Source organism: Hypanus sabinus, chromosome 2 (assembly GCF_030144855.1).
Source record: "Hypanus sabinus isolate sHypSab1 chromosome 2, sHypSab1.hap1, whole genome shotgun sequence".
Classification (NCBI taxonomy): Eukaryota; Metazoa; Chordata; class Chondrichthyes; order Myliobatiformes; family Dasyatidae; genus Hypanus; species Hypanus sabinus.
Window position 1 is genome coordinate 47479478 of NC_082707.1, and position 9081 is coordinate 47488558.

Sequence of the window (9081 nt, forward strand, 5' to 3'; positions counted from 1 at the left end):
TTTAATTCCACGTCCCATTCCCATTCTGATATGTCTATCCATGGCCTCCTCTATTGTCAAAATGAATCCAAACTCAGGTTGGAGGAACAACACCTCATATACTGGCTGGGTGGCCTCCAACCTGATGGCATGAACATTGACTTCTCTAACTTCCGTTAATGCCCCTCCTCCCCTTCTTACCCCATCCCTGACATATTTAGTTGTTTGCCTGTTCTCCATCTCCCTCTGGTGCTCCTCCCTCCTTTCTTTCTCCCGAGGCCTCCCGTCCCATGATCCTTTCCCTTCTCCAGTTCTGTATCACTTTCGCCAATCACATTTCCAGCTCTCAGCTTCATCCCACCCTGTCCGGTCTTCTCCTATCATTTCACATTTCCCCCTCCTCCCACTACTTTCAAATCTCTTACTATCTTTCCTTTCGGTTAGTCCTGACAAAGGGTCTTGGCCCGAAACGTCGACAGCGCTTCTCTCTATAGATGGTGCCTGGTCTGCTGTGTTCCACCAGCATTTTGTGTGTGTTGTTTGAATTTCCAGCATCTGCAGATTTCCTCATGTTTGCACTGAAACTTCTGATTTCTTTGTTTGTAAAATTGACTTTTTGAATGGATTGAATAATCAGATGACTGAAGTAGTGAATTTAATTTGAAGTTGAATAGATAACAGAACATTGCCTGCTAAAAGCTCATGGTTCTGTACTTTCAAGATTAGTTAAATGTGAATAGCTCATTGTTGCTATCTGATCGGCCCAAATGAAAAAAAATAAGGTGACTATTATACAATTCAAAGCATTGACAGGATCAAATTTTGAACTTTACAAATCATGTGCTTTTGAAAATAAACTATTGCATCAACAAGAAGTTGACAATTACATTGTGTAAAATGCCATTACTTCAGTTACTAAGCACTGGAAATTGCCTAGAATATTATATATAATTTTGACTAACTTTTCTTAGTCTCTTTCTATCTCCTGATGAATTCACTGATTTTCTTAACTCTATTTCCCTTTATATAACTAACTTAATCATAAATTCAAACACCCCAAATCAAACTTCTTACTCAGCTCCAGCATTCTTTTCTTAAAATGTCTCAGTCCAATTGTTAGAGGGATAAGCAGATATACTCAATTGTCCAGTTCACTGTGCCATAGCTTTAGCTGTTCATGCCAAATCCAGCAAGACAGATGCTGTAATATCCCCAAAGTCAGCAAATTAAGACAGTGATGTTAGTTTCCAGCGATAGTTCCTTTGGACATCTACAATTTAGAAATCAGTCACCAATTTGTATGTGATACCTGAATTAATTTTAAAACAAAATGCTTGCTACACGTCATTTACTGAAATGTTGCACTTGTCTGTAATTGAACCGCTGTTCCCTATTGACATTGATGCTTCCCAGGGTTAAAATGAATGCAAAAGCATAAAAAGTGGTTGTTGCCCTTTTACAGTCATTATTTCCTCAAGTGTTCAATAATAAACCATAACATCCTTTCTTATGTTAAAGTCAAGCAAATTCACACAGCCCAATGACAAAAGTACATAAACACTTCCATCAGTGGAAATCCGGTAATGAATAAGAGAGTTACACTAAACCATTGTTGAACACTCACCCTCCCTGTATCTAGAACAATGGCAAATTTATCAGATCTGGGGCGCAAGACAGCATTTCCAATTTTATTTGAAAATGTAGCCAAGGTGCAAATTGATCACTTTTAGCAGTTTAAAACAACTGTTATACTTCCTATAAGGAACAGTGGATTTGTATTCAAAGGTATTAAAGTATAGCTGCCCAATTTAATGCTGCCATGTTAATGACTTAGGTCATACTTTGTGATGCAAGTCTTGAAAGTACCAAATTCTATTACATCATAAATTAGAATAGCAATGCTTCACAGATGTGGTCTCCAGTAAGTTAACATGACTGAATAAATGATAATTAACAAAAACAAATGCAGCTTTAGATTTAAGCCAGAGTAAAATGATACATAGACGTTCCTTGTTTTTATTATCATACGCCTGGACTTTAGCAAGGCAGATAATGTCATATAGACATAAAACACGACAGCACAAAAACAGGCCCTTTGGCTCATCTAGTCTGTGCTGAACCATTAATCTCCCTAGTCCCATCGACCCGCGCCCAGACCATAGCCTTACAAAACCCTCTCACCCACATACCTATCTAAATTTCTCTCATCCGTTAAAATCAACCCTGCATCTGCCACTTGCGCTGACAGCTCCTTGCACACTCTGACCACATTGAATGAATAATTTCTCCCTCATGTTCCCCTTAAACCATGACCTCTGGTTGTAGTCTCACCCAACCTTAGTCGAAAAAACTCTATTTGCAATTACCCTATCTATACCCCTCATAATTTTGTATATCGCTATCAAATCTCTTCTCAATCTTCTAAGTTCTAGAGAATAAAGTCTGAACCTATTCAAACTTTCCTGGTAACTCAGGTCCTCAAATCTCAGTAGCACACTTTCTCTGTACTCTTTCAACCTTTACATCCTTACTAAAGGTAAATGAACAAAACTACACAAAAAGTCCTAATTACCGTAGATTCCAGACTACAGAGCGCACCTGATTAAAAGCCGCACGCTCTAATTTTAGAAAGAAAATCAATTTTGTACTTGTACAGGCCGCACCGGATTTTAAACCACAGGTGTCCCACATTGTAATATGAGATATTTACACAGAAAGATATTACACGTGAGGATTTTTTAACTTTTAATTAAATCTGTATGGTAACATAAACAAATACATATTGCAAATGCTTTTTTTCGAACAGTGCCTGTAACACAGCTACTTTTAAATATACATACGTATCGGTAACACACAAATTACGTTGCGTATACTTTTTTACTGAACAGTGCACAAACAACATTCCAATATCTCCTAATGACTGGTAAAAAAAATATATATACTGCAGCCTACCAGGAAAAGTTATTGATCGCCTTCTTCATCTTCCTCCTGCGCACTAAAACCATCAAAGTCCTTCAGTGTCCGAATTGAACAACCTCAGGATCTCGTCACTCACTTCAGTCTCTTCGTTGTCGCTCTCACTTGAGCGCATGCGGTCCTCTTCATCACGCAGCAGTCCAGCCTCTTGAAACACGTTGGTGATGGTGGATGTTGTGACACCGCTCCACGCATTTAGGATCCACTGGCAGACTTGAGTTAAAGATGCTCTTCGCATGCGTCCTGTTTTGGTAAAGGATTTCTCGCCGCTCGTCATCCAAGCCTCCCACTCAATGCGCAGCGCCACTTTAAATGCCCGGTTCACGCTGATGTCCAGTGGCTGCAAATACTTCGTGGTGCCCCCTGGAATCACAGCTGGAATTGAGTTTGTACTCTTGATGGCAGGTTTCACTGAACTTTCATTGTCAGCCGCTTAAAAATCACCATCGGTGGAAGCTTCAGTCCGGATGCTGTGCAGCTCAGAACACAAGTAAAATGCGTTCTCTCATGGCCACTTGTTTTCAGTGGATGGACGAGTCACCTTTTTTATTAACAGTCCGAGTGGGAGGCAGGTCAAACGTCAAAGGTACTTCATCCATATTTATGATATCATCTGGCCCGATGGAATTCTCCGCTATCTTTGTTTGAGTGAATGTGCGGAAGTTAGCAAGTTTTTCCTCGTGGGAGGTCGGGAGGGAGCTGCTGACACAGAGTCGTGCGTACCCTGACGGACAGGCCTTTTCGTCTCATAAATCTAAAACACCACGATGGCCCACCTCTAAAATCTTTGATTTTCATTTTGGTGGCGATTGCTTTAGCCTTCAGTCTGATCTGCACGGTGGAAACACTGCGGCCGCCTGCTCTCTGTGTGTTAACCCAGTCTTCAAGTTCGGGCCATCTGCTATGATTACCTCTGAAAGCTTTTGTCGTCTTTTTGCATTGACTCAGTTCTTCACGCTGGCGTCTCCACCGTCTCACCATCGATTCATTTATGCCAAGATTATGTGCAGCAGCTCGATTTCCTTCTTCAACCGCCAGATTGATCGCCTTTAACTTAAAAGCTGCATCATATGCTTTTCTTCGAGTGTTTTCCATGTTGATGAGGGTGAGTACAAATGACTGATTTACAATAATTTAATTGTGAAAGTGCGCTTGATTTATCATACAATTTCATTGGACCTCTGTGAACTACTCATCAATTTTATTGGTCTACTGTTACGAGGCAAAATGTTTTTGGCGGCATGAAAAAAAACATGCATTAGCCGCACCGTAGTATAGGCCGCAGTGTTCAAAGCGTGGGAGAAAAGTAGCGGCTTATAGTCCAGAATTTACGGTAGGCCTCAACATTGTCTTATAAAATTTCAACATAACACCCCAACTTCTGTTCGCAATACTTTGATTTCTGAAGGCCAATATCCCAAAAGCTTTGTTTATGAGCTATCCACCTGTACCACCAATTTCAAGGAATTATAGATCTGTAATCCCAGATCCCTCTGTTCTACCGCACTCCTCAGTGCTCTACCACTCACTACCTAAGACCTACACTGCTTTGTCCTCCTAAAGTGCAACACATCATACTTGTCTGCATTAATCCATCTGGCATTTTCAACTTATTTTTCCAAAGGTCCAGATCCCACTGCAAACTTTAATAGTCTTCCTTACTGACTACTACACCCCCAAATCTTGGAGTCAACCACAAATTGCTGAACCAGTTTACCACATTATCACCCAGATCATTGGTATAGATGACAAACAACAACGGACCCAGCACACTACTAGTCACAGGCCTACAGTCAGAAAGGCGGCCATTTACAACCACTTTCTGGCTTCTTCCATAAAGCCAATGTCTAATCTAATTTACTAACTCATCTTGAATGCTGAGTGACAGAAACTTCTTGACCAACCTCCCACACAAGGCCTTGTCAAAGGCCACAGATAATATCCACTGCCTTGGCCAGGTAACTTCTATGAAAATCTGTTAAGATTGGTTAGAGTTGGTTAGACAGGACTTACTACACACAAAGTCATGTTGACTATCCCTAATCAGTCTCTGTCTATCCAAATACTTATATATCCAGTCCCTTAGAATACCTTCCAATAGCTTTCTTACACAATGGAACAACAGTAGCTATCCTCCAATCCTCTGCTGCCTCACCATGGCTAAGGGACCTCCAGTTTCCGCATTGGCCTCCCACATTGTCAGAGGAAAAATCTTGTCAGGCCCAGGGGATTTTTGCCATCCTAATTTGCCTCAAGACAGCAAACACATCCTCTTCTGTAATCTGTTTAGAGTCCATGATCTCATAGCTACATTTCCTCATATCTATAGACTCTGTATCTGTGTCCTGAGCAAATACAGATGCATCAAATCAAGTTAAGATCTCCCTATCTCTTTTGGCTCTATGCATTGATTATTACTCTGATCTTCCTGAGGACCAATTTTGGCCTTTGCTATCCTTTTGCTCTTTATATGTCTGTAGAAGACCTTAAGATTGTCCTTCACCTTGTCTGTGTGAGCAACCTTATGCCTTCTTTTAGCCCTCTTGATTTCTGTAAGTGTTCTCTTAAATGCCTCAAGGACTGCAATTGTTCCTGCTTGCCTGTACCTGCTATGCAACTCCTTTTTCTTAATTAGGGCCTCAATATTTTTCAAAAACCAGTTTCCTAAACCCGTTATCCTTGCCTTCTATTCCGACAGGAATAAACAAACACTGTACTCTCAAAACGTCACTTTTGAAGTCCTTCCATTTGCCAGAAAACAACCTGTCCCAATCCAGAATTGCCAGATCCTTTCTGATACTATCAAAATTGACCCATCTCAAATTTAGTATCTCAACACAATAACCAGACTAACAAACCCCTATCACTATCTCCTCCCTTCACTTCTGAGCCACAGATCCAGACTCAGTGCCAGAGATCTGTTCACTGTGACTTCTCCCAGGTAGGTCGTTCCCCCACTAGACAGCATCCAAAGCGGTAGGTATACTTACTATTGAGAGCGGTCTTCCACACTGGCTGCCTATTCCCTTTCCCTCTCCTGACAGTCACCCAGGTAGCTGCCTTGTGCAACGTGGGGGTACCACCTCTCTGTAGCTCCTATCTATCACATCCTCATTCTCCCATCATCTAGTTGCAGCTCCAGTTCCTTAATACAGCCTCTAAGGAGTTGCAGTCCAGTGCACTTCGTGCAGATGCAATTATCAAGGAGACTAGAGGTCTCCCAAAGTTCCCATATCTCACATAATGAACATACCACTAACTCTAGACCCATTTTCAGCAGCACTAACAGAAAAAAAACTTGCGATGTGCTTACTTGGAGCCTATGATTGTGCTTGTCCAAGCCTGTTCTTGTTTAACCTCTTTGAGCCAAAGACAGACTACTCTAACACTGCCCCACTCCAACAATGACCACTCCACTTACACCCTTCTTTATACAGACTCAAGCAGTGACTCATTCCCAATGAGCCTTGCAGTTTTCAAATGACATAATGCCACACAGCTGTTTAATTAATAAAGTAAAACCTCTTCAATTAAAGGGAGAATGGAAAGATGATTTATAAAACAATTCGGCTACAGAAAGCCAACGTTAAATTTGACAAGAATTATTGTGCGTGAAATGCCTTCTCTTCTGGGGTTCTGGAGAGTACCTACAGCTCTTGACTTCTTCTTGACATGCTTGGATTGTGACAAAAGCACGAGGCAGTGTATTGAGGATGCAGAATGAACTTCTAAGTCATTTCAAAGTATTAATGGTTGGGTGGGCAAATGAATTAGCAAAATAACAAAAAAGTGTTGATTTATTTGTGATAAATTACTTTATCAGCAATATTCCCTCTAATTTGTAATGACCAGTGTGCGCAATAATCTTGTGCTGTGCAATATTTTTGCCCAGAGACAACATGTGCGCAGTGAATTTTATACGTAGAGGTATACATTTTAACAGCTAGCAAAACACTGTCAATAACTTTGGTCTCTGGGTTTGATCATTTTCGCTCTCATTCATCTGCACTCTCATAAGACATACATAGTAGGCATTGAAGGAGCTTCCGCACACCATTCATATGTGATTTGCTTGCTAAAAAATCCTTCAAAAACTCAAGTTTTCAAATATCACTCCACTGCTTCCCACTTGCAAATTTTCCAGCAACTTTTGCTTCGCGACAATACATGCAGGTAACACCACTTTCTGTATTGTACATAAATAGTTTTTGTAGCTACACATTCCTGACCTCATGGGCTTTCAGTGTAGCAGTTTCTACTGTTTCATTACGCCATTCTGCTTTAAAAGAACTAGCAGTTCTTTTGCATTTCACGGCCTTTGCTTCTTTGGAATTTGACATAGTGAATCAATAACTTCTTCAGTAAAAACCGTATACGGCAAATGTAAAATCTGCAGACAAATCATCGCAAACTCTACGTTGTCAACATCATCCGCATCAGAAACTGGAAAAGGAAACGTGATTGTGTCCATTCAGGAAATACTCCTAACATGCCAATGAATTAGAGGGTGACAACCTTTTCTGTGCAGTTTAAATTTCTTCATGTGCTAGTAGCAAACGATGTGTGCACACACACACACACACACACCTTAGAGGGAATGTGGGGGGGGGGGGGGGGAGTGTGTTCTGCACCTTTGTCTGGAGGAATGTTGTTTCTGTTGGCAGTATACATGTCTACGGCTCACTGACAATAAACGGAACGTGAACTGGGGCACAGAAGTAGCCTATGAAATTCCCAATCACCAATGCTGACACCCAAACTACGATGCATCAGCATGTTCATCAATATCTGACACAAAAGCCACCACATTACTCTACTTTGAATTGACAGGCTGCTGGATTGTGAAGGTTTCCATCTGACAAGACACTAGAACAGAGGTTCCCAACCTTGTTTAATGGCACTGGTATATGGCATAAGAAAGTTTGGAATCCCTGCACTAGAAGATCCCTTTCCTCACTGAAGAATGCTATCACATCTCTAATTACCAATATATGCTATGGGAAAAGAACCCTCTAACAGGTGTTTTGAACAAAGTGGAGTGGGTTGTCATCTAACAACAGCTAAAGATACTTTTCAAGTGCCGAAAATATAAAAATATTGCAGTAGAAACCGAGAGCGTTATCGGAGACAATTTTTTACCAGAAAAAAATGTAATTACAAGATGTGGAATTAAACAAAAACAAAAAAAGTTGCGGGAAATTAACCAAAGGAAAAGATTAGATTGGTCTGAAATATATAAATGATTTTGACATAATTTGGAGGACATCTTCGTGGCTAGAATCTATTAAACCTTAACGGTTATTTCAAGCCATCATTAACCAAATAAACCACTGTGCTTTATTGGAGGTGGCAGAATCAGGAGACTGGAAGGACAGTTGGCCGGTTAAGGGCATCCGCCAGACATTTAAACCCGCAGATATGGGGTGTTAGGCAAGGGTAGGGTTGGTGCCGACACCTCTGATGAGGCACAAAGAGGAATGGATGCCGGGCGGAGGAGGGCGCCTCGGCATTATTCGATGATAGTTCAGTGGATGAATTACACTGGACCGGTGAAAGGGCAGTAGGAGGTGGCACTACCGACCAGCTGAGGCTTGGGCCTGTCTTGTCCTTAAGCGACAGCCCCGGTATCTCCCGGGAAAGCGGCCGGCCCGGGCTTTCCATTTAACAGTTCAGCATGAAGTATCGTCCTTTAATGTTAGGGATGCGATCGGAAATTTGCCCGTACCATTTCCCTACCCACCCAGCTACTGCCGCTTCTTACCTGCAGAGCCACCAAGCGATCTACAATCTACCCGGAGCCTCATTCACAAGGACCAAACAGACGCTTCCGCAATGGTGCAAACTCCGGCTAGCAAACCTCGCCCCGAACAGCTGGTTCCCCTGATGCACAAGTTCTTTCTGCAGGGAGCAATATGCAACTGAAGTGGTCTTGTTTCCTGTAAAACACACAAAGATTTGTGTGCAATTTTCAGTTACGCTACAAAATCTCATAAAATAATTTCTAAATGAAATAAAGTAGGTAGAGTAAATATCGTGGAAGAGAAATGCGACTACTTGTATTAACAGGTATTGAGTGTGTGAAGTTCCTTCATGGGGGAAAAAATCAATAAAAGGAACATTTTATGA

At 41.4% G+C, this 9081-nt stretch overlaps 1 protein-coding gene across 4 annotated transcripts in view; it reads right to left on the reverse strand.

The window, feature by feature from the left end:
• The window catches only part of opa1 (OPA1 mitochondrial dynamin like GTPase), a 127820-nt gene extending 119008 nt beyond the window's left edge, over positions 1–8812 (reverse strand). For all 4 annotated transcript variants that reach the window (XM_059945616.1, XM_059945600.1, XM_059945607.1 and 1 more), the window contains exon 1: positions 8717–8812. The gene's annotated coding sequence lies outside the window, so the exon portion shown is untranslated. The remainder of the gene's footprint in view (positions 1–8716) is intronic.
• Positions 8813–9081: the final 269 nt, after the last annotated feature.